Source organism: Onychomys torridus, chromosome 11 (assembly GCF_903995425.1).
Source record: "Onychomys torridus chromosome 11, mOncTor1.1, whole genome shotgun sequence".
Taxonomy (NCBI): Eukaryota; Metazoa; Chordata; class Mammalia; order Rodentia; family Cricetidae; genus Onychomys; species Onychomys torridus.
Window position 1 is genome coordinate 88,788,077 of NC_050453.1, and position 24,033 is coordinate 88,812,109.

Below are 24,033 nucleotides of genomic sequence, written 5' to 3' on the forward strand. Positions count from 1 at the left end.
TTACTTTTAATGAAATTTATTCATTTATTTTATGTCCTGACTGAAGTTTCCCCTCCCCTCTCTCCTCCCATTCCCTCTCTCCACTGCCCACTTTATTTTTGAGATAAGGTTTCTCACTGGCTAGGCTGAGTGGCCAGTTAACACCAGAGATCCACCCACCCCTCTTTACGTCCCCAGCACTGAGATTACAAGCATAGACCATCACATCTCACTAATTTAAAACAGTAACAACAACAACAACTTGGATTATGGAGGTTGAACTCCGGTTCTTAGCCTTGCAAAACAAGCAATTTACTGACTGAGCCATCTCCCCAGCCAGGTTTCACCAGTTCTGCCTTCCCATTGTCCCTGGTCCCCATGCCCTTGCTTATTCAGCAAGCCATGCTGCAGCCCAGAAGTGTTTAACTTAGCTGCAAACTCTGGTTAGCTTTGCGATCTCCCTTGCCTGGGCATCAAAAGGCCAATTGAGACACTCTGGGATGAATCCTAGGTGCCTTCTGGTTTGAAAGTTCCTCTAACAGCTCTGAAGGAGGGTCAGCTGGAAAAGAAGCAGCCACCCTGCTCTGTGTGGCTCAGTTGTCCTCACCAATTATTCATTCACACTTTGTGAGAATCAATTTGCAATTCTCTGCAATGTGGTACTTCCCAAAAAGGATTGTTAGAGGGGCAACAGGAGCAGTGGTGTGAAAGCATGGTAGATGTGGAGAACAGCTGCTATCTGGGGCCCGTACTCATTGCTACCTGTCTGGTTGGAGCCTAATCACCTTTGTGTGGACTTGAGCTACCATTTTCAAGATGCGCTGCTTGCCTGCAGCTTCTCTCAATTCATCTTCACACATGCCCTGGTCAGCTTTTCTAAGTCACTCTTATGCTTGAAAACTGTCCGGCTTTTCATTTCTACTAAGTTAAGGCCACCAGTCGATACCTTCTCCAGTCAAAACCCAAACAGAGAGATGGTGTGCAGAGGTGACACCCAAGAGGAGGAGGAAAAGAAAGAACCAAGTAGCCTTCAGACTTCCAATGGCTGAAGGGAGAAGGTACTTGGTGCCTACCATACCCCTGCAGCCTTCAGTGACGCCTTGTCCATGCCACTGATCTTTCTAGCAAGGAAACTGGTGGAATGAAAGTGAAGGCTGACTTGATGCATCCTCCTCACTGGAGGCCATGTTGACCATTGTGTGGTTGGAGGAGCTGGGCATCATTGCCTTGCATATCAAACTCTAGGACATAATCTGGAGCTGGACTAAAACCTCTGAACCCGGGGCCAGTCATTTCTCAGAGCAGATTGAGAATCTCACCCCAGCCCCATAAAACAGCACCTGTAAAAAGAGGGGTCACAATGCCTGCACAGTGAACAGGAATTCCCAGATTAAGCTCTGTTAATAAGCTGCCTTCATGTAAGTTAAACAACAACAACAGCAAACCCCAAACTACTTTTTTTATTTTATTTTCCATTTCTTAATTCTGGTTCATGTCTTTTTTTATTAAAATGTTTTATTGTTTTTCTATTATTTAAATTTTTTAATTTATTTTTATTTTATAAGTCTGGGTGTTTGACCTGCATATGTTTGTGCACTCTGTGTGCAGCACCTGAAAAAGCTAGAATAGGGAGTCAGATGCCCTCGAACTAGAGTTGCAGATTGATGTCAACCATATGTGGATGATGGGAATCAAATCCCGGGCTCCTGCAAGAGCAGCCAGCGCTTCCAACCTTTCAGCCATTTCCCAGCCCTTTGATGAAAATTCAGTGGTCGTGGTGGCAGAGAATGAGAACACATTGTAGAGACATACATGTGTGTATATTCCATGATGGAACCCATGATTCTGTTTGATAACCTAAAAAATTAATACAATTTAATGCTAGAATAGGCAGTTGCATCATCTGGCTTGTCTCGAGATTTCTTCCAGGTAGAATTAACAAGGAGATTAAATCCAAAAAAGAAATAGAAGGAAGTTGTGAAGGGGTGGTGAAGATGCTGAGTAGCTTGAAGCCCAGTTGATTAACCTTTGAACAACCAGAGTGTTAGAAAAGTGTAACATTGCCTTCAAACTAGCAAAGCCAAGAGTTGAGAAAGAGTCACCTTAAATAGAGTCACTCCAACAAGGCTACTCTAAGTATTATGAAACAAAATGATGTAAATACAGTACATGTGCATGAAGTTCTCAAAAATAAGGAAGTAAATGTTAAGAAAAGATGGACCAGAAATGAACCAAGAAAGTAACTGTCTAGACAGTAAGAAACAAAACAAACCACCCTACTTTTAGTCAAAAATAATTCCCTAAGTGAGCTTTAATTGTCCATTCCTCTGCCTCTGTTCAAATATACACAAGTACAGCACACGTATTGTCTCTTTAGTTCTTGAAAATCCTTAAGAGATGAGAATACGTAATGCTAATTCCTAATTTTTGAAGGATCAGCGTTGGCAAAACATAGTTTAAAAAAAAAGTCCATTGTTGCTTTAATATTCTGTTGTTGCCATTGTGTTGAAATCAACAACTTTTGGGCAAGAATGCACATTTCATTTTGCATTTGATTCTTCAAAAGGATAGTATAAGATAGCATTTGGTTATTCCTACATCTTTATTGTTTTATTGCTTTTTAAGAGACCTTCAAGCAGAACAAAAGGATGTATGTAACAAAACCAAGAAGCAACTCATTTATTTATTTAATTTATTTACTTAAGAATGGGCCTGGTTAAGTAGCCCTTGGCCTTAAACTCTTGAACCTCTTGCCTCAGTCTCCTGAGTAGATGAGACTGTAGGCATGTTCCGTCATACCCGCCCAAACTCCACTTTCAATGAAGCAAAGGAAATACGAGATAGGAAAGTTAAATGGAGCCTGCTACATTAGAAGTACATCAGAATGTCCACTGTACCTTCTTGAAATTATGCACAAATGTGAGCTGAGGCTTTCAAACAGCCATGATGAGAAGCCAGGGCTATACAGGTAAGCAATGTGCATTACCCATGATCTGCAGCTGGGGGAGAACTGTGTGTCCATGATAAAAACACTCAAACATTCATGTTGGAGTACACTCAAATGTTATTTAGTGACACTGTGAGAAATACACATACTGTGCACCCACCAACTAGTGTCACAAGGCTGTTTTTATTGTTGTAGAATTTCATACACACATATAATATGTCATGGCCCTCTTCCAGGATGACCCGGTGGAGAAGCAATGTGATACAGCTGTCCCATTTAGAGCTGAGCACTGCACAGTCTTTTACTCTCTTCATGTGACCAGTTGTAGGTCTCAGTGTTAATCAAGGCTTAGTCTTTTGTTTTGGTTTGTTTTTTTTTGTTTTTTGTTTTTGTTTTTGTTTTTCAAGACAGGGTTTCTCTGTTTAGCCCTGGCTTTCCTGGAACTCACTTTGTAGTTCAGGCTGGCCTCGAACTCAGAGATTCAACTGCCTCTGCCTCCCAAGTGCTGGGATTAAAGGCATACACCACCACCACCTAGCTCAAGGTTTATTTTTTAAAAACTTTTATAATCACTTTTGTGAACAGAATAATGGATTTCATTGTGACATTTTCTTACATATATATCATTAACTTGCTTACATTTGCCTCCATCCCCTCCCCTGCTCTTTGCCTCACTCTTATCTGATCCTTTCCTCTCTCCAATTAGTCTGCCTTCTGCTTTTATGTCATATATGGTGATATGTATCTCCAGAGTCCATGTATGAGGGAAATGTGATATTTTATCCCCATTATCCTGTCATTTGCCTTCTCAAACTTCCTTCTTCCTCATAGCCTCCCTCCAACTTTCACATCACATATTTATGTGTGTATATATAATTATTTTTGTGTACATGTGTGTATGTTGGGAGGTAGTGTGTGTGTGTGTGTGTGTGTGTGTGTGTGTGTGTGTGTGTGTAGGCCAGAGAACAAACTGGGTTCTTATCCACTTTGTTTTTTGAATCAGGGTATTTTATTTGACCTAGAATCTACAAATGAAGCTGGTCTGGCTCACTAGAGAGCCCCAAAGATCTGTCTGACTCTGTGTCCCCAGCACTGGGAATAGAAACATGCAGTGCCATGCCCAACTTTTTTTTTTCTTTTTAGCATAGGTTTTTTGGGAACAACTCAGCTCAGGTTCCCACGCTTGTGTAACACTTTCTTGACCAGGCCTTTGTCTTCCCAGGTCTTATACATACTTACATTTAAATCTAGATTTCCCATATGAGCAAAAACATATGATATTTGTCTTACCAAGTCTGGCTTCCACTCATTTCCTGTGAATGGCACAATGTCATCTGTAGACACAGATGAATGAGAAGTTCCTTCATGTATATATACCACATCTTCTTTATCCCATTTATCTGTTGATGAGCATCTAGGCTGGTTGCATTGTGAAGAGCTGGTGATAAACATGGCCTCTCTGTGGTCAGGTGACTTACATTCCTTCAGATATATACCCAGGAGTCAAATAGCAGGGCCTTATGGCACTTCTAGGTTTATTTTTGAGGAACCTGCATATTGTGGCTGCCCCAGTTTATGCTCCTACCAGCAGTATATAAGGGGCCATCTCCCTACACCCTCATCAGCACTTATTATTTTTTGTTTTCTTAATGATAACCATTCTGACTGGTGGAGGTGGAGTCTCAATGAACTGTTAATTTGCATTTCTCTGATGGCTAAAATGTTAAACTTCTTAAAAACTATATATGTTGGCCATTTACATTTCTTCTTTTGAGAATTGTTTACTTCATTTTCCTAGTTGTTGCTTAGAAGACTTGGGTTTGGGGGAATGTTTGACTTTTGGGGTTCATCATGAACTCCAGATGATAACCCCCTGTCAGACGTACTGTGGCCGAGACCCCCTTCCACCCTGAGCTGTTGTATCACCCTGCTGCTTTTTCCCATTGTTGTGAAGACACTTTTTTTTTTAACATGGTCTGTATCACACTTTATTTACAAATTGATCATTTTGTATCTTTATAATGAAAACATTACAATTTTATTAATACTGATAATTTCATCTTTAATTTTTTTAAAAAAAATTTAAATATATTTATTTGTCAAAATTGTTTTCATTTTACATACCAACCCCAGTTCCCCCTCCCTCTCCTTCTCTCACCTCCTCACCTCCCTCCCACTCTACCCCCATCCACTCCTCAGAGTGGGTAAGGACTCCCATGGTAGTCAACAAATTCTGGCATGCCAAGTTGAAGAAGAGCCTAGCCCCTCTCCATTGTATCAAGGCTGAGCAACGTATCCCACCACAGGGAATGGGCTCCAAAAAGTCAGTTCATGCACCTGGGATAAGTCCTGGTCCTGCTGCCAGGGACCCCACAAACAGATGAGTCACATAGCTGTCACCCACATTCAGTGGGCCTAGTTGGGTCCCATGCAGGTTCCCGAGCTGTCAGTCCAGAGTTAGTGAGCTCCATCTAGCACTAGTCAGCTCTCTCTGTGGGTTTCCCCATCGTGACCTTGACCCCCTCTTCTTCTTGCGAAGACACTTTTTAATGTCCTGCACTCCATTGCCAGTTCTGAGAATGATTTCTGAGATATGGTGTTTGTTTTCAGCACGCCCTGGCCAGTGTCTGACTCCCAAAGCCTTCTCTCCAATTCCCCCAAGCAGCTTCAGAGTTTCAGTTTTACACTAAGATCTTTGATCCATTTTGAATTGATTTTTCCTGCAGTGTGAAAACCTCACATCCAGTTTCATCCTTTTCCATATGGATACCCAGGCTTCCCAGCCCCATTTATTGAAGAGGTGTTCTTTTTTCTGGTGTGGGTTTTTGACACTTTGTTAAAAATATGGTGGCTGTAGCTATGCAGCTTTATTTCTGAGTCCTTTGTTCTGTTCCACTGGTCTATGAGCCTGTTTTCATTGGATCAGTTTTTATTTTTATGTTCCTTAAATCAGTGGCAACACACAATTGAGAAAAGTGCTTGGTATAGCCTTGCACAGGAGAGGGGCTATTGCCTATGTGCTGAATACATGCATGCGTGAGTGTTCAATGAATGAGTCCATGTGGAGGAAGAACAAATTCAGTAGAGAAAGCAATGCTGCTGTCAAAGAACACTATCAACAGAGTAAACAAATACTTCATAGAACTGGAGAAAACACGTGTGAACATTATCCAATCAAGGATGAAGGTCAAGACTGTATGAAGAGGAACTAAATCTCAGGGAAATCAAAAGCCAGTGAACAACACACTTCAAAAGTGAGCAACCATTTCCAACAGCTGTTTCTTCAGAGAACACATGCAAAGAGCATTTGAAAAGAAGCTCAGCATTGCCAGTCTTCAGAAAAGACAGATTAAGAGTGCACTGAACTGGTACTTATTACGTATCGGGATGGCTATAAAGAAGAGGAGGAGGAGGCACGCTCATATCACAGAAAACAAGTGCCCTAAGAACGTTTAGAAACTGAGAGTTGTATGCACTGTGGGTGGGAATGTAGCCTGGTCTTGCAGCATAGAAAATGGTATGGCAGTTTCCAGAGGCTTTAAAAGAAAATTCCCACATGGCCTAACAATTCCACATCTGATGTGTGTCTACAAGATTCAAAGCAGAGACTTGAACAGGTGTTTGTGCACCATGTTCAGAGCAGCATTAGTCATAAATGCAAAAGATAGTGTCCTGGTCACTGTCTTTCTGCTTAATAAGGGACTGCGACCAAGGCAAAGGACAGAAGAAAGAATTTACTCAGGGTTTATAGTTTTAGCATCATGGCAGGGAGGATGGCAGCATGGTGCTGGAGCAGTAACTGAGAGCTTACATCTGTTCCATAGACACAACATGAAAGGGGAGGAGAGAGAGAAAGAGAGAGAGATAGTTGTTTGCTTTTGCTTTTTTTAGGAGGGGCCTGCTATGCAGCTCCCAAATAAATCACACAAGGAGTCATATTCTTACTTATGAATACCAGGCCTTAACTTGGGGCAGTTTCTAGACAGCTTTTCTTAACTAATTATCTCATCTACCTTTTGCCTCAGGGCTTTTACCTTGTTCTATTTCTGTATATCTTTCTTTCTTACTCCATTGCTGGTTGTGTAGATGGGTGCCTGGCCCCTTGTGTTCTCCTCTTCTTGCTCTCTTGCTCCTCCTTCTTTTTCCCCCAGATTTCTCCTTCTATTTATAGCCTGCCTGCCAGCCCCTCCTATCCTTTCTTCGGCCTCACTACTGACCATTCAGCTCTTTATTAGACCATCAAGTGTTTTAGACAGACAAAGTAACACAGGTTCATAGAGTTAAACAAATGCAACATAAAAGAACACAACACATCTTTGCATCACTAAAGTATGTGTTCCACAGCATAAACAAAAAGTAATAAATATTAAACAGAGAGAGAGAGAGAGAGAGAGAGAGAGAGAGAGAGAGAGAGAGAGAACAAACTGTTAGTGGCATGGACTCTAATAAGGACACACCTCCTAATTGTTGCCAAAATGTTCCACTAACTGGAGAACAAGTTTTCAAACATATGAGCCTACAGGGACCATTCTCATTGAAACCACCACAAATGGAAAACACTCAACTGTCCCTCAGTGACAAGTGGATAATAGAGTGTGGTCTATTAATCTCGTACCATTTGAGCTTAAAATGGAAGGAAATTCTGATATACGTTCCAAGGCAGATGACTCTAGAAATCACCAGCCTCAAGGAAATAATTCAAATAAAAAAAGATAAGAATATATGGTTCTGCTTACATGATGTACTTAACAGAAATTAAATTCACAGAGACAGACAGGTTAATGGTGGTCACTAAGGTCTGGGGAGACAGAACAGGTACTTCCTGTTTAACAGACACAGAATTTCAGAGCAGAGTGATAAAAGTCTTCTCACGTTGAGTAGTGGCAATAGGCATGCGACTTTGCAGATGTACTTCATACTGGTTGAGTTGTGCACTTTAAAAATTAAATGGCAAATTTAATGTATATTTTGACATTTTAAAGAAAATAATGAAGTTTATCTCCTTATTGAGTCTTGAAGTTCTACAGCCCAGTAAATTTGCAGCTACTGGCTTTTCATAATCTATCTAAAATGGCTCTTATGGTAGAGAAATCAAAATGTACTTGTAAATATAGCACCTGTAGATAACTTCAACCCTAAGTAGCTGGAGCAACACACAATTGCTTGGACTGTAAGAGAGTTATTTTCTTAATGAGAAACAGGAAGGAGGGCACTATTGGGGTTGGTCTGCTTGTGCAAAGGGATGCCACCAACCCTAGTTCTTTTACCCTCCTTTGCTCCTTAGGGAGACTTTTGGCATTGTCATCTGAGGGTTGTTACCATGGTGATATCACATGTAGGTTGTGTGACATCTAGCAACAGGAGAGGGGCTACTGCTTTGTAGACAACTTTCTAAGGGTAAAGAACCCTTTCATCCAACTTCCTTTCTGGTCACATTGCACACAACTTGATCACATTTTCATTTTTGCATCAACCAGTGATGAGAGAATTTGTTCCATGAACCTGCTAGACTGGTTATCATGGTCCACAGCACACAGCCTACATGGGACAGAAGAAAGGATCTGCGATGCAGGACAAACTGATGGCCAATGGGCTACTGTTGAGAACTCAGTCTGATTAGAAATAGTGTATCCTGGGAAATTTCCACAAATACCTCTGAGCCTCAGTTTCTACATCCATGAACTGAGGGTAACAGTGCCTCTCAATTGGGTGGCAGGGGGATCGAGACAATGCTTACAGAGTGCGTAGTATATTATAAATTTATTCATATTATTGCATCAAGCATTATTTCATTACTGACACAAACAGTGAATTGTTCATCACTATTGGCTAAATGTACCATTTCTTCATTTCCTATGTTAGTCTGCCTGTGTAGGTAAACACAGGAAATAAATAGCCCAGATACAATAAGTCCGTGTGGGCTGTGGGATCCACTTCTCTTCTTCTGTAAGAGTTCTGGGTGGATGAGTCTGCCAGGGCTGCCTTAATCAGTGTCACACACTGGGTGGCTCATACAGAAGAAAATGTATCATGTCTCTGGAGATGAGAAGTATAAGGTCGGGACCAGAGGTAAGCGCCTGGGGTTATAGTCAGAGAGGCAACTGCCCCTGGGTCCCACCTCTGGACACCAGACATCCCGGGAGGACCTGCCCAACTTGGCCCCAGTTTCTGGCCAATCAGCGGGTGGTGCAGGAAGGCTCCCCTTTTCCAAGACTGCAGGCAGACCCTGCAGTCTCCATACCCTGCCCCCACACCCATTTGCCCTAGACCCCAGCCACTTCCTGAGAATCAGAGACCAGCCCCCAGCTTCCATCCTGCCCTGAAACTCCCATCTGGACCAGAGACCAGAGGAACTCCCATCTGGACAAGATAAGGAGACCCCAGGGACTTCCTGAGACTCAAGAGTCCAGCCCGCCAGCTCCTATCTGGCCAGCACTCTCATTTGGACCAGAGAGAGGCTCCCTAAATCTGTCAGCTCTGTCTGGACCAAGTACACTGATAAGACCAAGAATGAACCCACAAGAAGATGGGCAGACGTCAAGGCAGAAGTACATACAACAAAATAAAGAGCAATACAGCATCACCAGAACCTAGCCATTCTCCAACAGCTAGACCTGAACATCATGGAATGGAAGAAGAAGAAGAAAACAACCTTATAAGTAACATCAGGAAGAGGCTAGAGCCTTATATAGAAGAAATAAAAAAAAAGTGGAGGAACAGACAAACAAAAAAATGGGAAGAATGCTATAAAAACCTAGAGGAAAGGACAATTAAAGCAGAAGAAAACAATAAGTCCCTGAAAGAAAATCATGAAAAAGCAAGGGAGACAGTCCAAGACCGGAAGAGGGAAATAGAAAAAATGAAGAAGACACTAGCAGAAGGAATGCTGGAAATAGAAAATCTGAGTAAATGAACAGGAACTTCAGAGGCAAGTATAACTAACAGAATGCAAGAGATGGAAGAGAGGATCTCTGGTGTTGAAGATAGGTTAGAAGAAATAGATTCATCAGTCAAAGAAAACACTAAAACCAACAAAGTCATGACCCAAAATGTCCAAGAAATTTGGGACACCATGAAAAGACCAAACCTACAAATAATGGGGATAGAGGAAGAAGAATACCAACTCAAAAGCACAGAAAATATATTTAACAAGATCATAGAAGAAAACTTTCCCAACTTCAGGAAGGAAATGCCTATGAAGATACAAGAAGCCTATAGAACACCAAACAGACTAGACCCTCCAAAAAAGTCCCCTCCCCACATAATAATTAAACACCTGAACATAGTGAATAAAGAAAGAATATTAAGGGCAGCAAAGGAAAAAGGCCAAGTGAATTATAAAGGCAAACCCATCAGAATAACACCCAATTTCTCAATGGAGACTTTGAAAGCCAGAAGGACCTGGACAGATATAATGCAGACACTAAGAGACCATAGATGCCAGCCTAGACTAATATACCCAGCAAAACTTTCAATCATCATAGATGGAGTGAACAAGACCTTCCAAGACAAAACCAGATTTAAACAATACTTATCCACAAACCCAGCCCTACAGAAAGCACTAGAAGGAATGAAACACAGGCAATAGATAACACCACAGAAGTAAACCCCAAAGAAGAGAAGTACACACACACTACCACCAAAAAATAAAAATAACAGGAATGAACAATCACTGGTCATTAATATCCCTTAATATCAATGGACTTAATTCACCTATAAAAAAACACAGACTAACAGAATGGATACGAAAACAGGACCCATCTTTATGCTGCATGCAAGAAACGTACCTCAAATTCAAAGATAGACACCTCCTAAGAATAAAAGGCTGGGAAAAGGCTTTCTAATCAAATGGTCTTAAGAAGCAAGCTGGTGTAGCCATCCTAATATCCAGCAAAATAGACTTCAAACTAAAATCAATCAAAAGAGATGAAGAACGATATTACATATTCATTGCAGGAAAGATCCACCAAGATGAAGTTTCAATTCTGAAGATTTATGCCCCACATATGTAAAAGAATCATTACTAAAGCTTAAATCACATATAAAACCCCACACATTAATAGTGGGAGACTTCAACACCCCACTTTCACCTCTGGACAGATCGGCCAAATTGAAACTTAACAGAGACATAATGGTCTTAACTGATGTTATGGCCCAAATGGACTTAATCAATATCAACAGAACATTCCACCCAAACAAAAAAGAATATACCTTCTTCTCAGCACCCCATGGAACCTTCTCTAAAATCGAACACATACTTGGCCACAAAGCAAATCTCAACAGATACAAAACAATTGGAATAACCTCCTGTGTTCTGACGGACCACCATGGTTTAAAGTTAGATTTCAACAACAGAAAAAACTACAGAAATCCTACAATCTCATGGAAACTGAATAATGCTCAACTGAATCACCAATGGGTTAAGGGAGAAATAAAGAAAGAAATTAAAGACTTCCTAGAGATCAATGAAAATAAATACACCACATACCCAAACTTATGGGACTCTATGAAAGCAGTGGTAATAGGGAAATTCATAGCACTAAATACCCACATAAAGAAGCTGGAGAAATTTCACGCTAATGACTTGATAGCATACCTGAAAGCCCTTGAACAGGAAGAAGCAAAGTCTCCCAGAATGAACAGATGCCAGGAAATTATCAAATTGAGAGCTGAAATCAATAAAATAGAAATAAAGAGAACAATGCAAAGGAGTAATGAAACAAAGAGTTGGTTCTTTGAGAAGATCAACAAGATAGACAAGCCCTTATCCAAACTAACCAAAAGACACAGAGAGAGCATCCAAATTAACAAAATCAGAAATGAAAAGGGGGACATAACAACAGACAATGAGGAAATCCAGAGAATCATCAGGTCATACTTCAAAAACCTCTACTCCACAAAACTGGAAAATCTAAAAGAAATGGGTAATTTTCTGGATAGGTACCACATACCTAAGTTAAATCAAGACCAGATAAACCATTTAAATAGTCCAATAACCCCTAAGGAAATAGAATCAGTTATTAAGAGTCTCCCAACCAAAAAAAAAAAAAAAGCCCAGGACCAGATGGTTTCACTGCAGAACTCTGCCAGATCTTCAAAGAAGACTTAATACCAATACTCTTTAAATTGTTCCACACTATAGAAGCAGAAGGTATATTACCAAACTCCTTCTGTGAGGCTACAATTACCTTGATTCCTAAACCAAACAAAGATGCAACAAAGAAAGAGAACTACAGACCATCTCCCTCATGAACATTGATGAAAAATATTCAATAAAACACTGGCAAACAGACTCCAAGAATACATCAAAACAATTATCCACCATGATCAAGTAGGCTTCATCTCAGGGATGCAAAGGTGGTTTAACATATGAAAGTCTGTCAATGAAATACACCATATAAACAAACTCAAGGAAAAAAACCACATGATCATCTCACTAGATACAGAAAAGTCATTTGACAAAATCCAACACCCCTTCATGATAAAGGTCTTGGAGCGATCAGGAATACAGGGAACATACCTAAACATAATAAAGGCAATTTACAGCAAGCCAACAGCCAACATCAAATTAAATGAAGAGAAACTCAAAGCAATACTACTAAAATCAGGAACAAGGCAAGGCTGTCCCCTCTCCCCATACTTATTCAATACAGCACTTGAAGTTCTAGCCAGAGCAATAAGACAACATAAGGAGATTAAGGGGATACAAATTGGAAAGGAAGAAGTCAAGCTTTCCCTATTTGCAGATGACATGTTAGTATACATGAGTGACCCCAAAAATTCAACCAAGGAACTGATACAGCTAATAAAAACCTTCAGCAACATAGCAGGATTCAAGATCAACTCAAAAAATCAGTAGCCCTCCTATATACAATAGACAAACAGGTTGAGAAGGAAATCACCCTTTACAATAGCCACAAATGATATAAAATACCTTGGGGTTACTCTAACTAAGCATGTGAAGGACCTATATGACAAGAACTTTAAGTCCCTGAAAAAAGAAATTGAAGAATATTTCAGAAAATGGAAAGCTCTCCCATGCTCATGGATAGGCAGGATTAAAATAATGTAAATGGCGATCTTACCAAAAGCAATCTACAGATTCAATGCAATTCCCATCAAATTACCAACACAATTCCTCACAGATCTGGAAAGAATAATGCTCAACTTCATACGGAAAAACAAAAAACTCAGGATAGCCAAAAGAATCCTCTACAATAAAACAACCTCTGGAGGCATCACAATCCCCGACCTCAAGCTCTACTATAGAGCTACTGTAATAAAAACAGCTTGGTACTGGCATAAAAACTGACATGTGGACCAATGGAATTGAATTAAAGACCCTGACATTAACCCGCACACCTATGAACATATAATTTTTGACAAAGAAGCCAAAACTGTACAATGGAAAAAAGAAAGCATCTTCAACAAATGGTGCTGGCATAACTGGATGTCAATGTGTAGAAGGCTGCAAATAAATCCATATCTGTCATGGTGCACAAAACTTAAGTCCAAGTGGATCAAAGACCTCAACGTAAATCCAGCTACTCTGAACCTGATAGTAGAGAAAGTAGGAAGTAGTCTTGAACGCATTGGCACCAGAGACAACTTTCTAAATATAACACCAGTAGCACAGACACTGAGAGAAACAATCAATCAATGGGACCTGTTGAAACTGAGAAGCTTTTGTAGAGCAAAGGACATGGTCAACAAGACAAAGTGACAGCCTACAGAATGGGAAAAGTTCTTCACCAACCCCACATCTGACAGAGGGCTGATGTCCAGAATATACAAAGAACTCAAGAAATTAGACATCAAAATGCCCAATAGTCCAATTAAGAAATGGGCTATAGAACTAAACAGAATTCTCCACAAAGGAAGTTCAAATGGCTGAAAGACATTTAAGGAATTTCTCAACATCCCTAATTATCCGGGAAATGCAAATCAAAACGACTCTGAGATACCACCTTACACCTGTCAGAATGGCTAAGATCAAAAGCACAGAAGACAGCTTATGCTGGAGAGGATGTGGAGCAAGGGGAACTCTCCTCACTGCTGGTGGGAATGCAAGCTTGTACAGCCACTTTGGAAATCAATATGGCACTTCCTTAGAAAATTGGGAATCCATCTCCCCCAAGACCCAGCTGTAGCACTCTTGGGCATATACCCAAGGAATGCTCAATCATACCACAAGGGCATTTGCTCAGCTATGTTCATATCAGCATTGTTTGTAATGGCCAGAACCTGGAAACAACCTAGATGCCCTTCAACTGAAGTATGGATAAAGAAAATATGGTACATATACACAATGGTGTACTACTCAGCAGAGAAAAACAATGACATCATGAAGTTTGCAGGCAAATGGATAGATCTAGAAAAAAAACATCCTGAGTGAGGTAACCCAGACTCAGAAGGACAAACATGGTATGTACTCACTCATAGGAGGATACTAGATGTAAAACAAAGATGATTAGACTGCTATACAACTCCAGGAAGGCTATGTAGAAAACGGGACCCTAGGAAAGACCCAGGGATCACCCAATGACAGAAATGGATGAGATCTACATGAACAACCTGGACGACAGTGGGAGTAATGAATGGCAAGATTTGAGGGAAAGGAAGCTTAGGGGAGCAGGAGATCCCAGCTGGATCAAGAACAGAAAGGGAGAATGAGGAATAACAGACCATGATAAATGAAGACCACATGAAAACAGGAATAGGCAGAGTGCTAGAGAGGTCCCCAGAAATCCACAATGATACATCCTCTGTAGACTGCTGGCAATGGTCAAGAGAAAGCCCGATCTGACCTAGTCTGGTGATCATATGGCCAAACACCCTAAAAGTCGTGCTGGAACTCTCATCCAATAACTGATGGAAGTGGATGCAGAGGTCCTCAGCCAGGCCCCAGGTGGAGCTCCAGGTATCCAATTGTCAAGAAAGAGGAGGGACTGTAAGAGCATGAATTGTTGAGACCAAGATTGCAAAAAGCTCAGGGACAAATAGCCAAACAAATGGAAGCACATGAATTATGAACCAACGGCTGTGGAGCCCCCAGCTGGATCAGACCCTCTGGATAAGTGAGACAATTGAATAGCTTGAACTGTTTGGGAGGCATCCTGGCTGTGGGACCAGGACCTGTCCTTAGTGCATGAGCTGGCTGTTTGGAACCTTGGGCTTATACAAGGACACTTTGCTCAGCCTGGAAGGAGGGAACTAGACCTGCCTGTACTGAATCCACCAGGTTTAAATGAATCCCCAGGGGAGTCTTGGCCCTGGAGGAGATGGAAATGGAGGGGAGGGGCTGGGGGCATGGTGGGGATGGGAGCGGGAGGGGGGAAGACAAGGGAACCTATGGCTGATGTGTAAAATTAAAACACAAATATAATAATAATTAAAAAAATAAAATAAAAAGATGTGTAAAGTCAAGGACTCTGTTTTGTTGGTTCTTCTGCGGCTATGAGAAGGCTGTGTTCCAGTTGCTTCTCCTTGGCTTGCAGATGTCTGTCCACTCCTTGTGTCTCTACATTATCTTCCCTCCTTAAACATCTGTGTCCAGTTTTCCTTCCCTTTGCTAATCTCATTCAATCTGGTTCAGGAATCCCCTCATGACTCCATTTGATCTAGCCTGTATAGAGACGCTATCTCTAAATCAGCCCACATTCTGAGGGTTTCAACATGTGAGTTTTGAGGGACACTAACCAGCCCAAAAGGTAGAGTAAGGATCCCTTTGCTGGGAATTGAATACTGGTGGCAGGTAAGATGGTTCAGTGGGTAAAAGCACCTGTGTGATGTTTTGAAAGAAAATGGCCCCCAACGGGATTGGCACTATTAGGAGATGTGGTTTTGTTGGCGTAAGTGTGGTCTTATTGGAGGAAGTGAGTCACTGTGGGGCCATGCTTTTAAGTCTCCTTTGCTCAAGCTGCTCTAGTGTCACAGTCTATTACTTCCTGTTGCCTGCCATTCAAGATGTAGCAGCTCCTTCCCCAGCACCACATCTGCTTGAGCACCACAATCCCACCTTGATGATAATGGACTTGACCTCTGAACTGTAAGCCAGCCCCAATTCAGTGTGTTCCTTTATAACAGTTGCTGTGGTCAAGATGTCTCTTCATAGCAATAGCAACTCTAACTAAGACAACCTGCAATTAAGCCCAGAGACCCGAGTTCCATCCTGAGACCCACATGTTGGAGAGAACCAGCTCCTGCAAATTGTCCTTTGGTCTCCACACATATGCTGTGGCATACACATGCTCCACCCTTTGATAAATAAATGTAATAAGAGAGTTTTAAGAAAAGAGTTGCTGCTGGGACCCCCTTTTCCTACAAAGGCAGAGTGAGGATCCTCATGTCAGTCACACCTCTGTCCCACTTGTGCTCACCCCTTCTCCAGCCTTTGCACTTTAAATGGGTTTGGAAACAACTCTAAATCCCACTCTGGCTGACCTGCTGTAACTGGGGACGATGGAGAATGAAGAAACACTTCAGAGACAGTTCTCTGAGTAGGGCTGGAGAAAGCATGTCCTCAGAAGGGCAAATAGAAATTCCCAACGGGGCAACTCCTACACAACATGCGTCTGTTAAGTGCAGTCTGTGTGCTGAGCCTGTGTGCAGAGTCTGTGTACTTCCTTCTGCATGAAGCCATGGAGCGTGTGTAGGTGGGTGAAATGAGGTACAGTCTTTAGGGATCTTCTCATGCTGTGGAGGTGTAAGCTGACAGCTCCAATGTAAAGCAGAACATAGTAAGGGCAGACTTGAAGAAAAAGAACATCCAAGGCAGACAAAATGAAGCTGGTTGGAAAGGCTCAACATTGGCAGAAGAGTAAATGCCTTTGGAAATCTTGCAAGTATCTTCTCTTTGTGTCTTGCCCAGCTGTAAATTGAAGTTAGGTAGCTGCATAATGAAAGGGACAAGGAAACATTGAGAGTGTGGATAAGGAACAGTCAATTCACATGAACTCTTAGAGCCCTGCAGTAGGGGGAGCCACAGTGTCAGTCACATGCCACCCTTCAGCTGAAGTAGGAGGAGCTTGTAAGAGACTGTGGTGCCTATCAGGACACCACACAGAATTGTCTGAACTCAATGCACTGATTAAGGGAAGTGTTTCATATTTGGCTGAGCTGGGGCAACTGCATGTTCACTGTTTACTATCATGATACCTTGTGAATTTGCCCAAGTCCTCCAGGTATCAGCGCCTCATCTGCAAAGTGGGGGCATCCCTTTGCCTCTTGGGTTCTGGCATGCATGGAGGTACTGCAGGTGATGGTTATTAACAAATCAGATTTAGAATCAAATGTTCACCAGAAGAGGAGCCCTGGAGCTCACTGATGTGGGATGTTTCACTTAGATGGTACCTTGTCTCCTGGTCCTGTAGCCAAATTATTTGTGTCCTTGAAAATAACAAATGAAAGCCAGACATGGTAGTACATGCCTGTGATTCCTGCTCTTGGGAGGTGGAGGAAGGTGCTTGTCCTCAGGGAAAATGAATTTCAAGCTAGCCTAGGTGTTGGTGGTTAAATGAGAGTGGCCCCATAGGCTAGTATGTTTGAATGTCTGGCTCCCAGTTGGTGGATTGTTTAGGATGAATTAGGAGGTGTCACCTTGATGGAAGAGGTGTGTCAATGGGAGTGGGCTTTGAGGTTTCAAAAGCCCAAGCCAGGCCCAATCTCACTTTCTCTCTGCTTCCTGCTTGCAGATAAAATGTGAGCTCTCAACTACTGTTCTAGTGCCTTCCTGCCTGCCTGTCACCATGCTCTCCACCATGATGGTCATGAACTCACCCTCTGAAACTGTAAGCAACTCCACAATTAAATGCTTCTGTTATAAGTTGCCCTGGTCATGATGTCTTTTCACAGCAATAGAACATTGACTGAGACACTGAGCTACATGAGACTCCATCTCAGAAAAACAAACCAGACCAAACAAATAAACAAAAACAGTATGTGAACACACTAAACACAAGTGTTATTAAGAATTTCTGGAGACAGAAGGGAAAGGGTTGAGAACCCAGTGAGCGGTCTTGACTGTCTCCTCTCCCAGCTCCTTCCACCTGCTGAGAAGGGAAGACATTAGTAGCAGAGGAAAGGCATTTAATCAGCAAAAGGAGAGAAAGCATGTGGGAAGTCCCAGTGGGCATTGCCCTGAGGTGACCTGCAACCTGCCTGACCTGGGGGAGCTGGGAGGATGGGGTGAGGCTTCTTTCAGAGGGAGCCACTTCTCCCCCTCACCACTAGAGGGCACTCTGACTAGTCCTCTAGACTGGGTGCAAGAGAAACACATTCTGCTTCAGTTGGGTTTGAATGATGAGGGAGGTAGAGCTAAGGGCAGAGAGGGTGGCGAGGAGTTGTCTGAAACCTGCTCTGGGCCTGGGCCAGGGCCAGTGTGCCAGGCTTACTTAGGCAAGGTACAGGCTGTAGAAGAGGGGGGGGGGGGGGGGGGACTGGGGGCGCTGCAGGAAGTTTAGTTAGCATCTGAGACCAAGCAAGTTGGTAGATTCAAACTGGAGTTTTGAAAAATGGAAGTGGAACTGTAACCAGCTTGGCAGAGGAAGATATTCCCAAGGGACACTATGTTTCTCAGTCTATCAGACTATAGAAACAGTGGACACCAAAAAAATGAAAATTTCCTTAGCAATCTCATGCTGGGGGAAGAAAAAGGTGCCAGCCAGAGAGGGAGCTTGTCTCCTGGAAAGAGATTTCACACAGTTCTAACAGCCTGTCAGACTGCCTTAGGGAATGAGACTGGAGCCCAGACGAGGATGGATCAGTGGTGGGCAGGGCAGGACTGCTTAGATTATACATCCTTGGTCTTCTATTTACACCTCACTATTATTACTTCAGGACCAGGAGGCTGTACATGAGGTGGGGAGTGGGGGAGGCTGCATCTCCTTGCTCCTCTTCCCAGTGTCACATTGGATGCCTCTCCTTTTTCTGTACTCCTCCTTCAATGGACTTACTGGGGACAGGTGAGTGGCCAGACCTGACTTGGGGCCTAGGTTGTGACCCTCAAGTCCAACAACAGGCCGTCTTGTTTCTTTTGTTCCTTCTCTTTCATCTTGGAGTAGGACTGTTTTGCTGTCTGGCTGCTAGAGCAGCAGGATTGGTCCAATGAAGAGTGTGTGAATGTGGGCAACCTGGCAGATGATGAGAGGAAAGACAGGGAAGACAATAGTCACTGCAAAGGTAAACAGAAGGTGGGGGACATCTGGAGAGAGGGGGGTGAGGACAGACAATGGGGATCAGGGACAGTGGGATGAGAGAGAAGCTACATATTCCAACCACATAAGGACATGCCAACCCATTCAGCATTGAGAATAGAAGGAACACAATTTATGATGGCATCCCTCTACCATACTTATATCAACGATGTCAATTTACTGCTGGAAGTGAGGGTCCCATTCAACCCCATATCATATGACCATAATAAAAAAATAGTGGGTGCCTGCTACTGTAGAGGGTATCCAGAGGACTTGGACATTCAGCCAGGAAACTATAATGGCCATACTGATGATTACTTATAGTCAGAACCCAAACTAAGGATTTGATCATGGCCATGTCAACTTGGCTTTGGAATACATTTTGTGCATAACAAAGATGTTTCATTCAACCCATCACTGCTTTTAGAAAACAATCCTAGACACAGTTTCCATGAAAATCTTTTGAGATCTCAAAATGCTTTAGTATTTTTTTCCCCTCAGAGATGAGATATCCTCAGATAGCACTGGGTCTACATAAGTAAGACAATATGTCAAATATAGAATCTTTCTCATTCAGAATCCCTTGCCAGAATAATAGGTCAGCTGGGACTAGCTTTAACAGAGACCCAAGTAACAACCAGTTTTGAAATGTACATTACTTAGCATTCATTTTTAGCAAATAATCTTAGGCTACTCATGCCCTAAGAGTCTTCAGATACTTTTTAGAGTATAGATACTTTATGGTAACTAGCACTACATTAGAGAATATAAATTATAGAATGGTTAGGAAGGAGGCTAGCATGTTTTCTGAGGATGCCTCTTTGTTTTGGCACTGACAACCTATGAAAGCTGTCTAGATGTAACTTTCCACTTTGATGTTTTCAAACAACTTGGTTGTAATTTAACTGTCATTTTTTGACAGACATATTTTAAAACACATTGTTTAAACTGTAGAATGTCTTCCAGTTTATTAAATCAATTGGGTTGGCTGGTGAGATGCCTCAGTGGGTAAGGGAGCTTGTCACCAAGACTGATAACCGGAGTTTGGCCCCAGGGCCCATGTGGTGGGAGAAGAGAACTGACTTCTACAAGCTGTCCTCTGACCTCCACACATAATGTGGCCCACAGCCCACAGTAACAAATACGATTCTGTGATGTGGATGACCTGGATTCAAGATCCACTTTTTAACAAATAAATTCAAACATGTTTGATACAGTTTCTGTGCCCACATGCTCAGCACCTGGACATCAGTCCTCAGTCAGTCCTCAGGAGACAGTGTTTGCAGGAAGGAAATAAGTATACTTCAAGGGTTGACATCTGAGAAGATGGGACAATGTTACCTCCAAATCTCACCCTGAGTACTCAGTGGTACAAAGGACTTCTGTAGAAGGAATGGATGAACATAGGATAGTGATCAGAAAAGTAGCATACTAAGCATCTTGTCATACAGGGTAAGGTCCTGCCATCCAGGACCTGCGGCTCCCTTTTTATCCTTTTCTCTAATGACTGATCTTGACCTCCTGGGGCTGATTACAAGCATATTACTTCTCTCTAAGTTAAAGAGTGGAGCAGGTTTTGGACGTAGCTTAGTGGTAGACTGCTTGCATGCCATGCATGAAGCTCTGAATTTAATCCCTGATGCTGATGAAACCAAACAGAAACAAAGTGTCAGAGCAATGTTCATGTTTCATGTTAGCTACAGTGCAGAATTAAAGAATAAGAAGGGATGTTACACATTCTGATGTTTTCTAAAGGTCACCAACCAGTTGCTCTGGATTCTATAAATCTGAAGGAAGATGACTTGGCCGTTGACATCTTAGTCATTTAGATGTGGGTTCTCTTTAGGATTTAGGATGGTGGACAAAGGCAGAGGGAGAAAGGCCTTACTTTGCAAAAGGCCAGCTATGTGTTGAACAAGAAGCTCACCCTCACCAGTGGGCTGCATTTGGCCTCAGGAGCGAGAGCACAGAGCAGGGCTGGCCTGTTCCTTGCCTGAGTTCCTCTTTCTTCTTTCATGACTCCCTGCCGTCGCCATCCCTCCTTATTGCATTAGTTGCTGATGGTGTAAGTTGAAAGATGATCCTTACCCTCAAAGACCAGGAAGAGAATCACAAAAGTTATCTACAAGATCATTACATTCTTTTATGCAAGTGTCATCCTGGATCTGCCTGGGCATCAAGTTAATCTTAGCTCCACCCTAGGCTCTCAGAATTGAAGAACTCTGCTCAATAAACATTTATTGAGTATCTCTGGTCCACACTGCAGATACAAAGATAAGAACTTAAGCCCCTGGGCTGGAGAGATGGCTCAGAGGTTAAGAGCACTGGCTGCTCTTCCAAAGGACCTGGGTTTAATTCCCAACACCCACACGGCAGCTCACAACTTTCTAGAACTCAGGTCTAGGAGACCCAGCACCCTCACACAGACCTACATGTAGGCAAAACACCAACACACATAAAATAAAAAAGAAAGAAAGAAAGAAAGAAAGAAATTATTAAAAAAAAAAAAAAAAGAAAACTTAAGCCCTGTCCTTTACTTCAACCTTAGGTTGAGGTGTCCATCAGTGAGACTCACTGCCCTTCTGGCCACGTGCATACCTTCTCTCTACTCTTGCTGGTACTCAGAATGCTTCTTCCTCTTTGCTTGGTATTGTGTGCTCCCCCATGGTCTTTAGATTCCAGTTTCAAAGTAGCTTCTGAGTGAGGCTTCCTGTCATCTGTCTAGTTTGTTCCCAGCATGCATTAGAAATTGAATTCTTTGACTGTGGGAAGTTAGATGTGTGGTTCCCCACCCCACCCTCACCTCTCATCCTAACCTTCCTGGAACATAGTCCGTATTTTATGACTATTGGATGTTTGAATTCATCAATATTTGAATCATGTGTGTACAAGTGTATATATGTGTACAGAGGCCAGAGGTTAACCTCAGGTGCCATCTACCTTGATTTTTAAAAAATGTCTCTTCATTGGCTGACTGACAAGCTCATTGATGGAGCGAGCCTGGCTACCCAGCTAGCCTGGGGATCTGCCTGTCTCCACCTCCCTACTGCTAGGATTACACAAGATTAGACTGCACACCACCACACTGGGCTTTTTATGTGGGTTTTGGGAGATAAAACACAGGTCCTTATGTCTGCACAGGGAGCATTTTACCAACCAACCTCCATAGACCCAGTACTTGGGTCTTTATCTTGTCTCCAGGTCTGTGCACGTGACTCTAATGCTGGCTCTTTCAGACCTCAGGTGCCCGCTCATTCTCCCTCACACACATGCGCAGTGGGTTGAGAGCGATAGTGGCTTCCCTGGCAGGCTGTGGCCGGCTTGCAGCTCTGAACTCGGACTGGTCTCAGCTGCCCTGTTCCTGGCTGTTTCACAGATGAATTTGTTACAACATGTTCTGCCTCTTCTTCCCTTGACTTGGACCACAGCTGCCTGTCCAGATTCGTGCCTCCAGTGTGTCTTAGGAACTGTCCCATTGCAGGCTGCCCCAGTTAATTAACCTTCTCTGTGTGACAGCTTTACAAGACTGGACAGAAGGCAGAACACCCATGATGCTCTGTGAATTAAAATCCCAGTCAGTGGAAATGAATAAAGTTGGAGGTGTTTACCTTGCACATGCCGAATCCTTGCATTTCCCACTCCAAAGAATTGTCTAGAAAGCAACTGGGGGACAGTGAAACATTTTAGATTAACTACTGACTCCTGAAATTACTTTCTTAAAAGCAGTCTTGTGAGGCACCCATGCATAATAATATTTCTGGCTGAGCTCTACTGGTAAAATGTTGGGGTGTTATGAATCACCTTTATTCCAAGCCCTTGACCAACATCTAAGTTGCTTAGCTTCTCATCACTATTTTTTTTTTTCCAGAGCCACTTGGCTCAGTGACTAAAGATTTCTGGCCCTAGCTCAGTCTCCTGAGGAAGAAGAGACCTGACTCCTGAACGTGCAAATTCTCCTCCACACCTGTGCTGGGGCAGCTGTGTGCCCCTATAAATACAATGTGACTAAAAATTAGCTTTTCAAGGAAGCTCATGCCTGTAAATCCAGCACTTGGGATGGTGAGGCAGAAGGAATACCAACAAGGTTGCATGGTAAATTCCAGGTTAGCCTGGGATACATATGTAAGACCATCCCCAAAAGACTTTTTTTTTTCTTTTTTTCCCTCTTAGTTTGGTTTTTCAAGACAGGGTTTCTCTGTGTAGCTCTGGCTATTCTAGAATTTGCTCTGTAGAGCAGACTGGCCTCAAACTCACAGTTTGCCTCTGCATCCTAGTCCTGAGATTAAAGTCATGCACTACCATCACCACCTAGCTAGATTTTTTTTTCTTCTGCATTAAAGCTGAAGATGTTCATACAAAGTAAGCTTCGGTTCCTAAGATATGACATGAGTATGACACCTCTGTGAGCTGCTATTGAGATTAAAAGGGGAACAATGGGGCAACCCAGCCTGGTGACTGGAGAAAGTGGTACTCTTACTGAGATCCCAGAGACTGCACATACCCTACAAACTTTATTAGTTTCTTGGATGTAGATTTTTCCCAGTGTACTAAACAGTCTGTTTGGAACACCACCCACAAGTTGTAAGTGTGGGGCAAAGCAAGAAGGACCAGCTGCTGACACTGTTTCATTAGGTCACACAGAACCATCATGGTTCTCAGGGCTTCCAGTACAGCAGCGGTTTTTAACCTGTGGGCCAAGAACCCTGGAGGTCCAAGGACCCTTTCACAGAGGTTGCCTAAGACCATCAGAAAACACAGATATTTACATTACAACTCATAACAGTAGCAAATTAAGTTATAAAGTAGCAACGAAAATAATTTTATGGTTGTGGGTCACTATAAAGTGAGGCACTGTATTAAAGGGTTGCAGCATGAGGAGGGCTGAGAACCACTGCTGTACAGGAAGAAGCATTG